Consider the following 16,732-nt stretch of genomic DNA (forward strand, 5'->3'; position numbering starts at 1 on the left):
ATTATTCTGCATCTCCTGTCACAATGTAATTTGCGTGCTGTTTACTGAAGCTGGGAATTTAATCATTCCGGCCTCTGCTACTTCAATGTGGGTGCATTATAATGTATTGACACTTGTCATAAACAAGGCAGCTTTCTCTTTTTGGACTCTTCTGTAATTAGAATATTATTTCTTCTTTTTCTTACTTTTACCAGATTACATTTAATTTTCTCCTAAAATAAAATCACCACTAGTACATGTAAGTCCTCCAGTTGATCTCTTAAGTGAACAAATGGATATTTTATTTTTAGAGCGTACATTAGAGATGAGCGAAAATTTAAAAAAAATTTGATTCGGCCAAATTACCAAATTTTCTGGAAAATTATTTGCAGAAAATCGCTATTAAAAATGGCTACTTCTGGCTTACAGGGAGCCTGAATAGTGGTGTAGAGCACTTTGCCTTGTCCTTTTCCATGCATAGGGAGTGTGCTGTGTTAGTGAAATAATACTGTTATTCAGTATGACATGCAGATTACAGGCATTGCTATTAGAATCACTGCTGCAGAGCGTCGATGTGGCAGCATGGAGACCATATGGTGTCAAAATTTTTATGTAATTTTAATTTAATTTAATTTGAATTTATATACATTTTTCGAGTACCCATTCTGGTGAGCATCGAGCTGGCAGTCCTCCGCCAGGCGAGATACCACTTGTTCCAGCCACGGCCTCTCAGCACCCCCCCTGACTATGAAAGTGCAAATGTTTCATTTAATCAGTTATGGTTCATTGTTATCGCTCCAAGCTGTTTCATTTGAATATTCCACAGGTAATATGATGTAGACGACCACAGGGCCTAAGTCTTGATAAGATTATATCGATTTTTTTAAATTTAAATTTAAAATTTATTTTTGATTATTTTAGATTCCCAAGTTTAATGTCCTTTGAAGTCCTTTGAAATTATACTGTATGACCATAAAACCCAATCTAACAAGGAGTCACATGGCAGCACAATGACAGAGCCTAGAGGTGGCAGCAGCATGAGGAGACCATAATCTGGCAGAATGAAACAGCCTGGAATTGCCGGCAGCATGAGGAGACCATATAGTGGCAGAACGACCCAGTCTGGAGGTGGCCACAGCCTGACAAGACCATAGGGCCTCCCAATAGAGAAGATTAAAGATATTTTTGAAATTTTAAATTGAAGATTTTAGATATATTATAATTTTTAAAGTTTAATTTAAGGTGCCAACAGCATAAGGAAACCATATGGTGGCACAATGACACAGCCTGGAGCTGGCGGCAGCATGAGTAGACAATAGGGCTTCATAATCCGTAAGATTAAAAGATGAATTTAAAAATGGAAGATTTATGGTAGCTAGTGCTACCATAAAATATTTTTAGGTAATGTCCCAGGCCCAGCAGCATCAGTAAACCATATATTGGCTGAATGGCACAGCCTGGATCTGGCAGCAGCATGAGCAGACAATAGGGCTTCACAATCCCTAAGATTAAAAAATGAATTTTAAAATTGAAATTGAAGATTTATGGTAGCTAGTGCTACCATAAAATATTTTTTGTTAATGTCCTAGGCCCAGCAGCATCAGTAAATCATATAGTGGCTGAATGGCACAGCCTGGAACAGGCAGCAGCATGAGTAGACCATAGGGTTTCACAATCCCTAAGATTAAAAAATGAATCTTAAAATTGAAATTGAAGATTTAGAATTTAAGATTACACTCCCAAGTTTTAATGTCCCAGGCCCCGGCGTGTGGTTACAAAGGACCAAATCTATCAAGGAGTCACATGTCACATGGTGGCACAATGACAGAGCCTGAAGGTGGCATCAGTATGAGGGGACCATATAGTGGCTGAATGGCTCAGCCTGGAGTTGGCAGCAGCGTGAGTAGAACATATAGTGGCTGAATGGCACAGCCTAGAGTTTGTGGCAGCATGAGGAGATCATATAGTGCCTGAATGGCACAGCCTGGAGGTGGCTGAAGCATGAGGAGAATATATAGTGTCTGAATGGCACAGCCTGGAGTTGGCTTAAGCATGAGGAGACCATATAGTGGCTGAATGGCACAGCCTGGAGGTGGTGAAGCATAAGGAGACCATATAGTGGCTGAATGGCAAAGCCTGGAGTTGGCTGAAGCATGAGGAGACGATGTAGTGGCTGAATGAGAGCATGGAGGAGGAAGTGGCGTTACCTGTCCAAGTTGGTGTTGTGCCTGTGCAGGAACCACATTCACCCAGTGAGCCGTAAGGGACATGTATTGTCCCTTACCATAGTAACGGCTCCATACGTCCGTCGTCACTTCAGTGCACTTTGGTGCACACCGACAGGCTCAAGGACTGGCCCACCTTCTCTTCCACAAAGTTGTGCAGGGCTGGTCTTGCCTTCTTTGCAAAGAAATGACAGCTTGGCACTCTTCACCTAGGCTCAGCACAAGCCATCAGTTCTCTGAAAGGTGCAGAGTCCACCACTTGAAAAGGGAGGGACTGCAGCACCAGAAACTTGGATCGGAGCACATTCATCTTCTGCGCCGTTGGATAAGTGGGCGTATACTGTTGTCTCTTGGACATAGCTTCGCCGATGGATTGTTGGCGGAATGACTGACTAAAAGTAGGAGGAGCAGGAGCATCTGGAGCGACAGAAGATGGGTATGACACACAGCTCCCTTTGGCTGAGGTGGTGGAGCATTGGCTGGCTGAAAGAGGGAGCAGCGTGCCACTGGGTGATGCAGCAGACTGGACCACTTAATCGAAGCCACGGTTCTCCCAGGCTGCTTTATGGTGGTGGAGCATATGTTGACACAGTCTGCTTCAGGACCCTAAACGCTGGCAACACCACCTCCCACATCACTCTTCTCATAACTACTTGCCTGCCTAGCGTAGGAAGTGGCGGATGTCTCCTCCACTTCTTGGCTGGGCAGTAGCTGCTGACTGTCCTCCATTAGATTGTCCTCAGTGAATAGTGGAGCTGAACCCACAGCATAAGATACTTCTGTAGGGGAGGGAACAGCATCGGACAGAGGCAATGAGAGGACGGTGACTGCTCCCGGGCCATGTCAACTGAGCGTTGTGTCTGAGGAACCCACCAACTGATGACTGGGGGTTATCAGATGTCAGTTGTGATGAAGTGGATGAACATGTTAACCAATCGATGATGGCAGATGGGTTGCTGGTCGAGACAAGACTGCTAGCTGATACCAGGAGCTCAGGCCTCTGGCTGTGACTCCTGCTGCCACTTGCCCCTAGTCTGCTGCAACCTCTACCTGCGCCTGATGAATTTAGGCCTCTGCCTCTCCTCTGTGCACGTCCTGGCACTTCACTGCCTGACATAGTGCATATATATGAGGGGAGTACAATACGCTTCACTACGTTTAAAATAGTATTTGTCTAGGACAGAAGCAGGTGTGTACTTTTGGCTGTCCTTTCAGAGTATCTAGGCCCTTGACAGATTAACAGGTACAAAATAGTACACAACTTAGATGTACGTATGTGGTATGCACTTATGAGGGCAAAAAAAATGCGCTACAGTACGCTTAAAACAATATATTGGAGTAAAACACCAGCCGGTGATTACTTTTGGCTATCCTTTCACAGTATCTATGCCATTGACAGATTAACAGGTACAAAATAGTACACTACTTAGATGTATGTATGTGGTATGCACTTATGAGGGAAGAAAAATGTGCTACAGTACACTTAAAAAAAACATATTGGAGAAAAACACCATCCGGTGATTACTTTTGGCTGTCCTTTCACAGTATCTATGCCCTTGACAGATTAGCAGGTAAAAAATAGTACACTACTTAGATGTACGTATGTGGCATGCACCTATGAGGGCAGAAAATGCACTAAAGTACACTTTAAAAAAGTATTTGAGTACAACACCAGCAGGTGAGTACTTTTGCCTGGACTTTCACAGTATCTAGGCCCTTGACAGATCAACAGCTACAAAATAGTACACTACTTAGATGTAGGTATGTGGTATACACTTATGAGGGCAGAAAAATGTGCTACAGTACGCTTAAAAAAACATATTTTTGCAGAACACCAGCAGTACACAACAGTGCTGGAGCACACAAAAACTGTGTACTAAATCCAAAATTGCACTCTGTCAAAGACTATTAGGAATGTACTGCTGAGTATTATACTGTCTACAGACTAGTATAACCAGCAGATGATTTGTTGTGGAAGAAAGACACAGAATAGCTCTGAAAAATTATTCCTGCCTCCTCTGCTAAGGTTTATGAAGTTGAGGCAGCTTGTTGAAATGTATGAGGCAACACACAGCTCTCTGCCCCTCTCTGTAATACAATGTTGTAGAAATTGACTGGGATGTTAATGGCTGCAGTAAAAATCCTTTTCAGTGGAAAAAAGCACTGCTTTCTGATCACCAGAACGCTGATGTGACTAGGAGGTGAAAAGCTGCTGGAAAAAGCTTTTCTGTGTAACACACACACACACACACACAGGCTGTCCGTCCTATCTCTCTGCAGTGTAAGGAATGGAGTGACTGGCCACAATATGGCTGTCCATTATATAGGGCTGTGACATTACAGGGGTGACTTGCTGCTGATAGGCTGCATCCTGCATGTGATTCAGGGTCATCCCGTCTACCATTGTTCCCACCTTCCCAGAGTTACTTGCCCCAGCCAGGAGTCTAATGAAGCTATTCGTGCGATAGAATTGCAGTAATATTCGCATTCGTTGCAAATCAAATTTTTCATGAAATTCGTAACGAATTCGGATTTGTCAGTTTCGATTCGCTCATCTCTAGTGTACATCATTCTATGTTGAAACTCTTTTAGGCTGGGTTTCCACTTGGCAGTGTTTTTGAAAACTGGCAATTCAGTTTCTGAGCCAAAAGCAAAAAGTAGCAAAAAGGTGAATTTTAACCCCTTAAGGACGTAAATGTACGTCCTGGTGCGGTGGTACTTAACGCACCAGGACGTACATTTACGTCCTGTGCATAACCGCGGGCATTGGAGCGATGCCCGTGTCATGCGCGGCTGATACCGGCTGCTGATCGCAGCCAGGGACCCGCCGGCAATGGCCGACACCCGCGATCTCACGGGCGTCCGCCATTAACCCCTCAGGTGCCGGGATCAATACAGATCCCGGCATCTGCGGCAGTGCGCGATTTAAATGAACGATCGGATCGGCCGCAGCGCTGCTGCGGGGATCCGATCATTCAGAACGCCGCACGGAGGTCCCTTCACCTTCCTGCTTCCGGCTCCCAGGGTCTTCTGCTCTGGTCTGTGATTGAGCAGACCAGAACAGAAGATAGCCGATAACACTGATCTGTTCTATGTCCTATACATAGAACAGATCAGTATTAGCAATCATGGTATTGCTATGAAGAGTCCCCTATGGGGACTATTCAGGTGTAAAAAAAAATGTAAAAAAATGTAAAAGTAAAAGTAAAAGTAAAAAAAAAGTGAAAAATCCCCTCCCCCAATAAAAAAGTAAAACGTCAGTTTCTTCCTATTTTACCCCCAAAAAGCGTAAAAAATTAATTTTATAGTCATATTTGGTATCTCCGCCTGCGTAAATGTCTGAACTATTAAAATAAAATGTTAATGAACCCGTACGGTGAACGGCGTGAACGTAAAAAAAAAAAAGTCCAAAATTGCTACTTTTTTAATACATTTTATTTAAAAAATTATAAAAAATTTATAAAATTTTTTTTATGCAAGTGTGGTATCAAAAAAAAAGTACAGATCATGGCGCAAAAAATGAGCCCTCATACCGCCACTTATACGGAAAAATAAAAAGTTATAGGTCATCAAAATAAAGGGATTATAAACGTTCTAATTTGGTTAAAAAGTTTGTGATTTTTTTTAAGCACAACAATAATATAAAAGTATGTAATAATGGGTATCATTTTAATCGTATTGACCGACAGAATAAGGAACACACATCATTTTTACCGTAAATTGTACGGCGTGAAAATGAAACCTTCCAAAATTAGCAAAATTGCGTTTTTCTTTTTAATTTCCCCACAAAAATAGTGTTTTTTGGTTGCGCCATACATTTTATGATATAATGAGTTATGTCATTACAAAGGACAACTGGTCGCGCAAAAAACAAGCCCTCATACTAGTCTGTGGATGAAAAATATAAAAGAGTTATGATTTTTAGAAGGCGAGGAGGAAAAAATGAAAACGTAAAAATTTTATTGTCTGAGTTCTTAAGGCCAAAATGGGCTGAGTCCTTAAGGGGTTAAGTACTTTCTTTAACCTCTTAACGACCACGGAGGTATATTTATGTCTGTGGCTGGCTTCTGTTATGTGAAGCGTGCTCAGGAGTTGAGTGCGCTTCGTACCTGATGGGACCCGGTTTCTATCTGCAACCAGGATCTGTGGCTAATACCGAACATCGCCGATCAGGCTGATGTCCAGCATCTAAACTGGGAGAAAATACTGCGGTTTAGCTCAGCTGAGCTGTTCGGGACTGCCGCGGTGAAATCACAGCATCCTGAACAGTGGAAGTGGGAGGCGCCTTACCTTGCTCCTCATTGTCTGATCCGCATTTGATTGCTCCAAGCCTGAGATCCAGCACAGCACAGATTATACTGATTATACAGATTATAATCGAGCACAGATTATACTGATCAATGCTATGCTATGGCATAGCATTGGTTAGTGTATGCAACCAAAGTATTGGATGTAATAGCCTCTATGGGGGCTAAAAAAATGTGTAAAAAAAGTAAAAAAAAGAAAGTGAATAAATGTGATTTAACCCCTTCCTGAATAAAAGTTTGAATCACCCCCCCCTTTTCCATTAAAAAAGAAAAAAATAATAATAATATATATATATATATATATATATATATATGTGTGTGTGTATATATATATATGTAAGCAAAAATTAAAATAAACACATGTGGCATTGACACGTGCGTAAATGTCCGAACAATAAAAATATAGTGGTAACTAAACCAGACGATCAATGGCGTACACGAAAAAATTCCAAAGTCAAAAATTGCGTATCAAGCATGGTACCAATAAAAATTTCAAATCACAGTGCAAAAGTTCTCATACCACCCCGTATACTGAAAAATAAAAAAGTTATAGGGGTCGGAAGATGACAATTTTAAACATTGTAATTTTGGTGAATGTAGTTATAATCTTTTTTTTTTTCAAATAGTAAAATGAATAAAAAATATAAAAATTGGGTATCATTGTAACCATATGGACAAAATAAATATATGGTGTAATTTTTACCAAAAAAGGCACTGAGTAGAATCGGAAGCCCCCAAAATTTACAAAATAACGTTTTCTTTCCAATTTTTTTTCTGTTTTCGCCGTACATTTTTGGGTGAAATCATTAATGTCATTATAAAGTACAATTTGTGGCGCAAAAAACAATTCTGATTCCGAGATTGTTTTTTCGTGACATATTCTACTTTAACATGGTGGTAAATTTTTGTGGTAACTTGCATCCTTTCCTTGTAAAAAATCCTAAAATTTTATGAAAAATTTGAAAATTTTGCACTTTTCTAACTTTGAAGCTCTCTGCTTGTAAGGAAAATGTATATTACAAATAAAAAAATATTTTATTCACATATACAATATGTCTACTTTATGTCTGCATCATAAAAGTGACGAGTTTTTACTTTTGGAAGACACCAGAGGGCTTCAAAGTTGAGCAGCAATTTTCCAATTTTTCACAAAATTTTCAAACTCACTATTTTTCAGGGACCAGTTCAGGTTTGAAGTGGATTTGAAGGGTCTTCATATTAGAAATACCCCACAAAAGACCCCATTATAAAAACTGCACCCCCCAAAGTATTCAAAATGACATTCAGTCATCATTTTAACCCTTTAGGTGTTTCACAGGAATAGAAGCAAAGTGAAGGAGAAAATTCACAATCTTCATTTTTTACACTCGCATGTTCTTGTAGACGCAATTTTTGAATTTTTACAAGGGGTAAAAGGAGAAAATGTATACTTGTATTTGTAGCCCAATTTCTCTCGAGTAAGCACATACCTCATATGTCTATGTAAAGTGTTCGGCGGGCGCAGTAGAGGGCTCAGAAGGGAAAGAGCGATAAGGGGATTTTGGAGAGTACGTTTTTCTGAAATGGTTTTTGGGGGGCATGTTGCATTTAGGAAGCCCCTATGGTGCCAGAACAGCAAAAAACCCTCACATGGCATACCATTTTGGAAAAACTAGACCCCTTGAGGAACATAACAAGGAATAAAGTGAGCCTTAATACCCCACAGGTGTTTCACGACTTTTGCATATGTAAAAAAATAATTCTTTTTTTTCACTAAAATGTGTTTCCCCCCAAATTTCACATTTTCCAAGGGTTAATAGCAGGAAATACCCCCCAATATTTGTAACCCCTTCTCTTCTGAGTATGGAGGTACCCCATAAGTTGACCTGAAGTGCACTATGGGTGAACTACAATGCTCAGAAGAGAAGTAGTCATATTTGGCTTTTTGAGAGCAAATTTTGCTCGGGGGGCATGTCGCATTTAGGAAGCCCCTATGGTGCCAGAACAGCAAAAAAAACACACATGGCATACCATTTTGGAAACTAGACCCCTTGAGGAATGTAATAAGGAATAAAGTGAGCCTTATTACCCCACAGGTGTTTCACGACTTTTGCATATGTAAAAAAAAAAAAAAATTTCCCACTAAAATGTGTGTTTCCCCCCAAATTTCACATTTTTGCAAGGGTTAATAGCAGAAAATACCCCCCAAAATTTGTAACTCCATCTCTTATGAGTATGGAGGTACCCCATAAGTTGACCTGAAGTGCACTATGGGTGAACTACAATGCTCAGAAGAGAAGGAGTCATATTTGGCTTTTTGAGAGCAAATTTTGCTCGGGGGGCATGTCGCATTTAGGAAGCCCCTATGGTGCCAGAACAGCAAAAAAAACACACATGGCATACCATTTTGGAAACTAGACCCCTTGAGGAATGTAATAAGGAATAAAGTGAGCCTTATTACCCCACAGGTGTTTCACGACTTTTGCATATGTAAAAAAAAAATTTTTTTTCCCACTAAAATGTGTGTTTCCCCCCAAATTTCACATTTTTGCAAGGGTTAAAAGCAGAAAATACCCCCCAAAATTTGTAACCCCATCTCTTCTGAGTATGGAGGTACCCCATAAGTTGACCTGAAGTGCACTATGGGCGAACTACAATGCTCAGAAGAGAAGGAGTCATATTTGGCTTTTTGAGAGCAAATTTTGCTCGGGGAGCATGTCGCATTTAGGAAGCCCCTAAGGTGCCAGAACAGCAAAAAAAAAACACATGGCATACCATTTTGGAAACTAGACCCCTTGAGGAACGTAACAAGGGGTACATTGAGCATTTGCCCCCCCCCCCCCCCCCCCACTGGTGTCTGACAGATCTTTGGAACAGTGGGCTGTACAAGTTTTCATTTTCACGGACCACTGTTCCAAAGATCCGTCAGACACCTGTGGGGGGTAAATTCTCACTGCACCCCTCATTACATTCCGTGAGGGGTGTCGTTTCCGAAATGGGGTCACATGTGGGGTTTCGTTTTTTTTGCGTTTGTCAAAACCGCTGTAACAATCAGCCACCCCTGTGCAAATCACCTCAAATGTACATGGTGCGCTCTCCCTTCTGGGCCTTGTTGTGCGCCCCCAGAGCACTTTGCGCTCACATATGGGGTATCTCTGTAGTCGGGAGAAATTGTGTTACAAATTTTGGGGGGCTTTTTTCCCTTTTACCTCTTGTGAAAATGTAAAGTATAGGGCAACATCAGCATGTTAGTGTAAAAAATTAAATTTTTTTACACTAACATTCTGGTGTAGACCCCAACATTTCCTTTTCATGAAGGGTTAAAGAAGAAAAAGCCCCCCAAACCTTGTAACGCAATTTCTCCCGAGTACAGCGATACCCCATATGTGGCCCTAAACTGTTGCCCTGAAATACGACAGGGCTCCAAAGTGAGAGCGCCATGTGCATATGAGGCCTAAATTAGGGATTTGCATAGGGGTGGACATAGGGGTATTCTACGCCAGTGATTCCCAAACAGGGTGCCTCCAGCTGTTGCAAAACTCCCAGCATGCGTGGACAGTCAATGGCTGTCCGGCAATACTGGGAGTTGTTGTTTTTCAACAGCTGGAGGCTCTGCTTTGGAAACAGTGGTGTACCGGACATTCTTATTGGGGGAGGGGGGCTGTGTAGGGGTATGTGTATATGTAGTGTTTTTAACTTTTTATTTTATTTTGTGTTAGTGTAGTGTAGTGTAGTGTTTTTAGGGTACAGTCACATGGGCGGGGGATTACAGCGAGTTTCCCAGCGCAAAATTTGCTGCATCTCAAGATGCGAGAAACCCACTGTAAAAGCCTCGCCCATGTGAATGTACCCTGTATATTCACAGGGTGGGTGCACCAGCTGTTGCAAAACCACAACTCCCAGCATGCATGGTCTGTTAGTGCATGCTGGGAGTTATAGTTTTGCAACAGCTGGAGGCACACAGGTTAGGAAACACTGAGTTAGAAACAGACAATGTTTCCCAACCAGTGTGTCTCCAGTTGTTGCAAAACTACTAGCATGCCCAGACAGCTGAAGGGCATGCTGGGAGTTGTAGTTCGGCAACATCGGAATGGCCAGATGTTGCTGAACTAATAGTTTAGTTTTTCAACAGCTGGAAGAGCACAGATTGGAGACCATTATACAATGGTCTCCAAACTGGGACCCTCCAGATGTTGCAAAACTACAACTCCCAGCATGCATGGTCTGTTAGTGCATGCTGGGAATTATAGTTTTGCAACAGCTGGAGGCACACAGGTTAGGAAACACTGAGTTAGAAACAATGTTTCCCAACCAGTGTGTCTCCAGTTGTTGCAAAACTACAACTCCCAGCATGCCCAGACAGCTGAAGGGCATGCTGGGAGTTGTAGTTCGGCAACATCTGAAGGGCCAGATGTTGCTGAACTAAAACTCCCAGCATGCCTGGACAGTCAGTGCATGCTGGGAGTTGTAGTTTTGCAACAGCTGGAAGAGCACAGATTGGAGACCATTATACAATGGTCTCCAAACTGGGGCCCTCCAGATGTTGCAAAACTACAACTCCCAGCATGCCCAGACAGCCAAAGGCTGTCTAGGCATGCTGGGAGTTGTAGTTTTCAGACTTCTAGAAGCAGCAATGAAGATCTTCACTGCTGCCTCTGAGGACCACATACTTACCTACCGATCCCGTCGCTGCTCGTCCACGTGGCCGGTCCTGCCGCTGCTCCTCGGTCCCTCCGCTGCTCCGGTCCCCTCGTGTTCCCCCCCTATGCCGCAGGTCCCTGCGAGCCCCCGCAGCCATCGTCTCCCGTTCTGCCCGACTTCCAGGGGCGGGCAGTGCGGGGGATCTGAACTTTCACCCCAGATCACTGTGATTGGTCCACAGGGACCAATCACTGTGATCGCTGACCAGGACCATCAATGGATGGTCCTGGGGGGTGAAGCAGAAGTTGTCCCCTGCTGGAAACAGCGGGACTTCTGCCAGTTAACCCGTGCGATGCTGCGCATCCCCGGGTTAACTGAATGTCATTTATAAACGTCGGGATGCGCGAACGCACTGCACAACCCAGCGTTTATATATGACATTCTGCGGGAAGGGGTTAAAAGGTGAGGTGGAAAATGCAAAGGTGCAAAAAAGAAAAAACCTGTGGTCCTTAAGGGGTTAAATTCTTTTCTGGTGAATTCACTTCTGGTTTTGGCTCTTCTACTGCACTGGCAGTTTTCCCAAAAAAAACTGTCAAAACCCAGCCTTAATCTGATATTCAGTAATCCATAAAGGTATCTAGCACAGAACTGAAAAATCATGTGAAGTTGCCAAAACTAAAAGCACAGTAAGTTGTTTTTTTTTTTTTTTTTTTGTACAATATTATGGGGTGGCCCTATTGATTGAGCTGTTTTCATCAGCATTTAAAGATGAGCTTTACAGCAGGACCTATGGACATAGACAACAATAGACAATAGCTGTCTCATTAACATAAATGGTAATGGTTTCTGGGCATGCTCTGTGCTTTTTACAGAGGTCATGCCACGGGGAGGGGGAAGGCTGAGCTCTTAGCTTCATCTATTGTCTTCTTTATCTACTGATGTCATCTTGGACTGTAATGCTGTGGACACGGATTTCCAGCATCCTCCTCCTTATTATCATGGACAAAAATAAAAGGGTCAGCTTAGTTTTAGGCTTTGTAGGATTTAATCTTATTGCCATATTGCAGTTGGAAAATCATTTTTCCTCTGTCATGAGGGAATTGGAATCAGCCTCATGGGAGTTTTAGGTTGACCTTGATGGGCTCTTGCCTTTTTTTCAACCTAACAAACTATTTAACTATGTAAAACCTCACATTTTCAAGTTTATTTCATACTATAAAGGCAAATTGAAGAAGAAAAAAATACATCACCAAAAATTCTTTAAAAATATGTGCACAATTGGTCATTTTCTGATGACACATTCCCTTTAAACTGCAATGTAGCATGATTCCTGAGCCACACAACCAGTCTCAGCCAAAATCCATAGCATCCAATTGGATGAACCATGAAATGTTAAAGGGGTATTCCAGGAAAAACTTTTTTTCATATTTCAACTGGCTCCAGAAAGTTAAACAGATTTGTAAATGACTTCTATAAAAAAATCTTAATCCTTTCAGTACTTATGAGCTTCTGAAATTAAGGTTGTTCTTTTCTGTCTAAGTTCTCTCTGATGACATGTGTCTCGGGAAGCGCACAATTTAGAAGAGGTTTGCTATGGGGATTTGCTTCTAAACTGGGTGTTTCCTGAGACACGTGTCATCAGAGAGGATTTAGACAGAAAAGAACAACCTTAACTTCAGAGGCTCATAAGTACTGAAAGGATTAAGATTAAGGATTTTTAATAGAAGTAATTTACAAATCTGTTTAACTTTCTTTAACCAGTTGATATATATATATATATATATATATATATATATATATATATATATATATATTCCTGGACAACCCCTTTAAGGCCCTAAATGTCCTACCCTAGCTATGCTTTGTGCCAAGGACATCTATGGTCCATAAGGTCTAGACATATTTTTGTATTTTGAATATAGATGGACAATGAAACAAAGAAACCAAAGAATTCCCTTATTACATTCTTAGATTCCTTTGATATGAGTAGATGCTCAGCCCATGCAATGACAGAAGAGACATTTATTAGTTGCAGAGTTTGGCTTTTAGGGAAGCTTATATTTAATATGCCGGAGGCTAAAATGTAAACTCATCACTATTACGGCTTTATTTTTTTTTACTGCATAGAGCAATCAGGTGCTGATTAATTTAATAGGAGCCATAAAGCAAGTCAGCAGATGTCTATATTTTAATAGAGCTGCATATAAATGATACCACTGAACTAGGCAGAGAAAAATGAAATATCTGTATTACCATAGAACTTGTATAGTGAGATGGCTTAGTTAGCATTTGAAGCTATTTATCAGAATTAATCCACTAGTTTATATTAGAAAACAGATACCACTTGCTATAAATGTATAAATATATATATAGATATTATGATGCACAACAGAAATAGGTATCTCACTGAGCAGAAGTAGCTTTACTAGCAGTTTTATGGAAAAACCACAGTTGTGTCAAATGCCAAATTCCTTTAAAGGGGTACTCCTATCCAAAGGATACGGGATAAGATGTCTGATCTCGGGGGTCCCCGCAGTATTGCATGCAGCACCCACCTGTTGTTTGTGCGGAAGCGCTGGAGGGACTGAGTCCCGACTGTGGGAACGAAAGTCCGTGACATCAAGACTCCGCCCCCATGTGACGTCACGCCCATCCCCTCAATGCAAGTCTATGGGAGGGGGCATTGAGGGAACTTGCATTGAGGGGACTGGCGTGACGTCACACGGGGGGAATCCTGATGTAACGGACTTCTGTTCCCGTAGTCACGACTCAAACCCTCCAGCGCTTCCACACAAAAAACAGGTGGGTGCCGCATGCAATACTGCGGGGGTCCCCAGCGGTGGGACCCCCGAGATCAGACATCTTATCCCCTATCCTTTGGATAGGGGATAAGATGTCTAGGGTGGGAGTACACCTTTAAAAAAGTGTTTACTTTGACTTATTTTCTATGTATTATATGTGTAATTTGCTCATCAATTTCTTAAAAAAAACTTCATCAGGTTCTTAAAAAAAAATATTCAGCTTGAGATTTATGTTCGACACTAGCTACACTGCCTGAATTGGAAGGCCTCGTCTCCTGTCATGTCAAGGTAGATTGGTACTGTCCTTGCAGAGTGTGTTATTGACAACATAGCTCTTTGTGGATCCTACTCCCGTCTGTCTCCATGGTGATAGTTTAATAAATTAAAGGAAAAGAGAAAACTGCAAATATAATGCTAGCACATCGCCGGACACAGTCACTCCTATTTACTGACAATAATCCTGCTTTTACAACCTGTGAATCCAAACTATCACTTGCTTAATGTTATATTGAAAAGGGCAAAATCCTTCCAATTTCTACTTAAAATGTCTGTCTCTTTATTTGTCTATTAGGCCTAAAAGAACTGGTAAATAAGAGCAAACAAGGGTATAATATACATGTATACAATGTGAACAGCAGGTTTCAGGAGACAATATAAATTTGTCATTATCACCATTTATATACACAAAAGCATTGCTGCACTTTTTTTAAAGGAGGTTCAATAGTCCCTTTGCTTCTCCATCTTATTCTAGTGATTTGATCCAGGGTGCCTCTGTGAATCAAGGAAGACTTCTCAGAAAGAAAGCTTGGTTGACATCTAATAGGCAAATATACAGTACATTGGCCATAACAGTAAAACCACTTCAACACAATGAAATGAACATTATTACCTTGGGATGACGGCTAGGAAACATTAGGCAGGAAGAGAAGAAGCAAGCATAAGCATCTAAGTGACTTTGACAGGTGTCATATTGTAATGTTTCGAAGACTAGAGCATCTCCAAATGGAAGGTCTTGTTGGGTGTTTCCAGTATTCAATTGTGAGTATTTACCAAAAAAACAAAAATAATAATCCAATTATGGGCTACTGCTGAATCGGTAACAGGGTCAGGGTCACCCAAATATCATTGATACATGTGGGGAGTGAAGGCTAGCCGGTCTGGTCCAGTCTCGCAGAAGATCATTACGGTGCGGCAATGCTGCAGACCAGTCAGAGTACACATGTTAAGCATTGATTATCACCAAAAGTCTACAAATAAATCACAACTTGACCATGGAACATTGAATAAGGGGACCTGGTCTGTTGAATGTTATTTTTATTTACATCATGTGGACAACTCGTGTATGTTACTGAGGAAAAGATATGTGTAAATTTACCCACCTTTCAGGTGATAGTTCCAGGAAGCTCTTTCAGGGGATTCCTTGTGTATTACTGCAAGACAGTTTAGTAGCTTCATTGTGAATGTCAATTATTTTACAATTCATTTTACATCTTTTCATTAGCTCATAGGGTTATAAATCTGATGAGGGGAAGGGGGTGAGTCCCAACTTGTGGTGGTGGGAGGTGATTGGTGCACCTGCTCAGGCAGCCTTGTCCATGAGTCATCTCTTTCAAAGACTCATGGACAAGCCTGAGGCTGCTGTATGACTGTTTATGTGCCGGAAGGTATGGGGACCCCTAGTGGTGGGATTGGGATGAGCCGTTTTCTTCATATACTACCAGAAAATTGTGAAACAAACATATTATAAAAGGTGTCTAATTTGCATCCATAAAAACTTTTCATTTTAACTAAAAAAATTTTTTATTAAGTATATTAAGCATATTAAGGCAATGGCTTCTTTTTATGCACAATGATGCTTCATGTCACATTGCAAAAAAAAAAATTCAGAAATGGCTTGAGGACTATGATATAGAACTCAATGATTTCATTGATTTTCCACATGTCAGGAAGTAACTAGAAAAAAAAATACAATCCATGTAGGCCCCTCACAATTTATACGATTTAAAAGATCTGCTGCTAATGTCTCTAAGCTAAAATTGATGCTTTCTATGCCAAAAACCATGCAGTTCATGGATGTGTGAAAAAATATCTTAAAGCTTCCATTTCTCAATGGGTTGAAGGAATACTGCACTGAAAGAAATAAGAAAAAATAATAAATCAACTGGTGCCAGAAAGTTAAACAGATTTGTAAATTAGCTGTGAAGTTTGCAAGAACAAGTATAGCACCAGGCACTGCTAATCCAATATATCAGCCTCAATGCGTGGGGTGAAAAGCGCTGCTGTGACCTTAAAGGCAGATCTTCCTAGCTACGTGGAGGTGCAGACCAAACAGGTAGGTAATTCAGATCAATAAGTTAGACGAAGAAGAAAGAAGTCGCACTCACCACTGGAAGCAGTATAAAAAGTCTTGTCCTTTATTCACACCGGCAGAGTGGAAAGGTAAAATGCGGTCACACACGCGGGGAGTGAGAGCAGCCGCTCTCAAGATGCGGGGGCACACCACCAACGGCAACTAGTTTCTCGTCACAGACCTGACGCTTCTTCCGGCCAACAAGGTGTACACCTTGTAGATTTGTAAATTACTTCTATTAAAAAATCTTAATCCTTCTAGTACTTATCAGCTGCTGTGTGATCCACAGGAAGTTATTTTCTCTCTGCTGACATCTCTGTCCATTTTAGGAACTGTCCAGAGTAGGAGCAAATCCCCATAGAAAACCTATCCTGCTCTGGACAGTTCCTGACATGGACAGAGGTGTTAGCAGAGAGCACTGTGGTCAGGCAGAAAGGAAATTCAAAAAGA

The 16,732-nt window shown here is 41.4% G+C and overlaps 1 long non-coding RNA gene across 1 annotated transcript in view; it reads right to left on the bottom strand.

The window, feature by feature from the left end:
- LOC130362378 (uncharacterized) overlaps window positions 1-16,732 on the bottom strand; it is a 100,221-nt gene that overhangs the window by 78,389 nt on the left and 5,100 nt on the right. Inside the window, exon 2 of the long non-coding RNA XR_008891385.1 lies at window positions 15,312-15,362. This is a non-coding gene — a long non-coding RNA (uncharacterized LOC130362378). The remainder of the gene's footprint in view (window positions 1-15,311; window positions 15,363-16,732) is intronic.

Source organism: Hyla sarda, chromosome 3 (genome assembly GCF_029499605.1).
Source record: "Hyla sarda isolate aHylSar1 chromosome 3, aHylSar1.hap1, whole genome shotgun sequence".
Taxonomy (NCBI): domain Eukaryota; kingdom Metazoa; phylum Chordata; class Amphibia; order Anura; family Hylidae; genus Hyla; species Hyla sarda.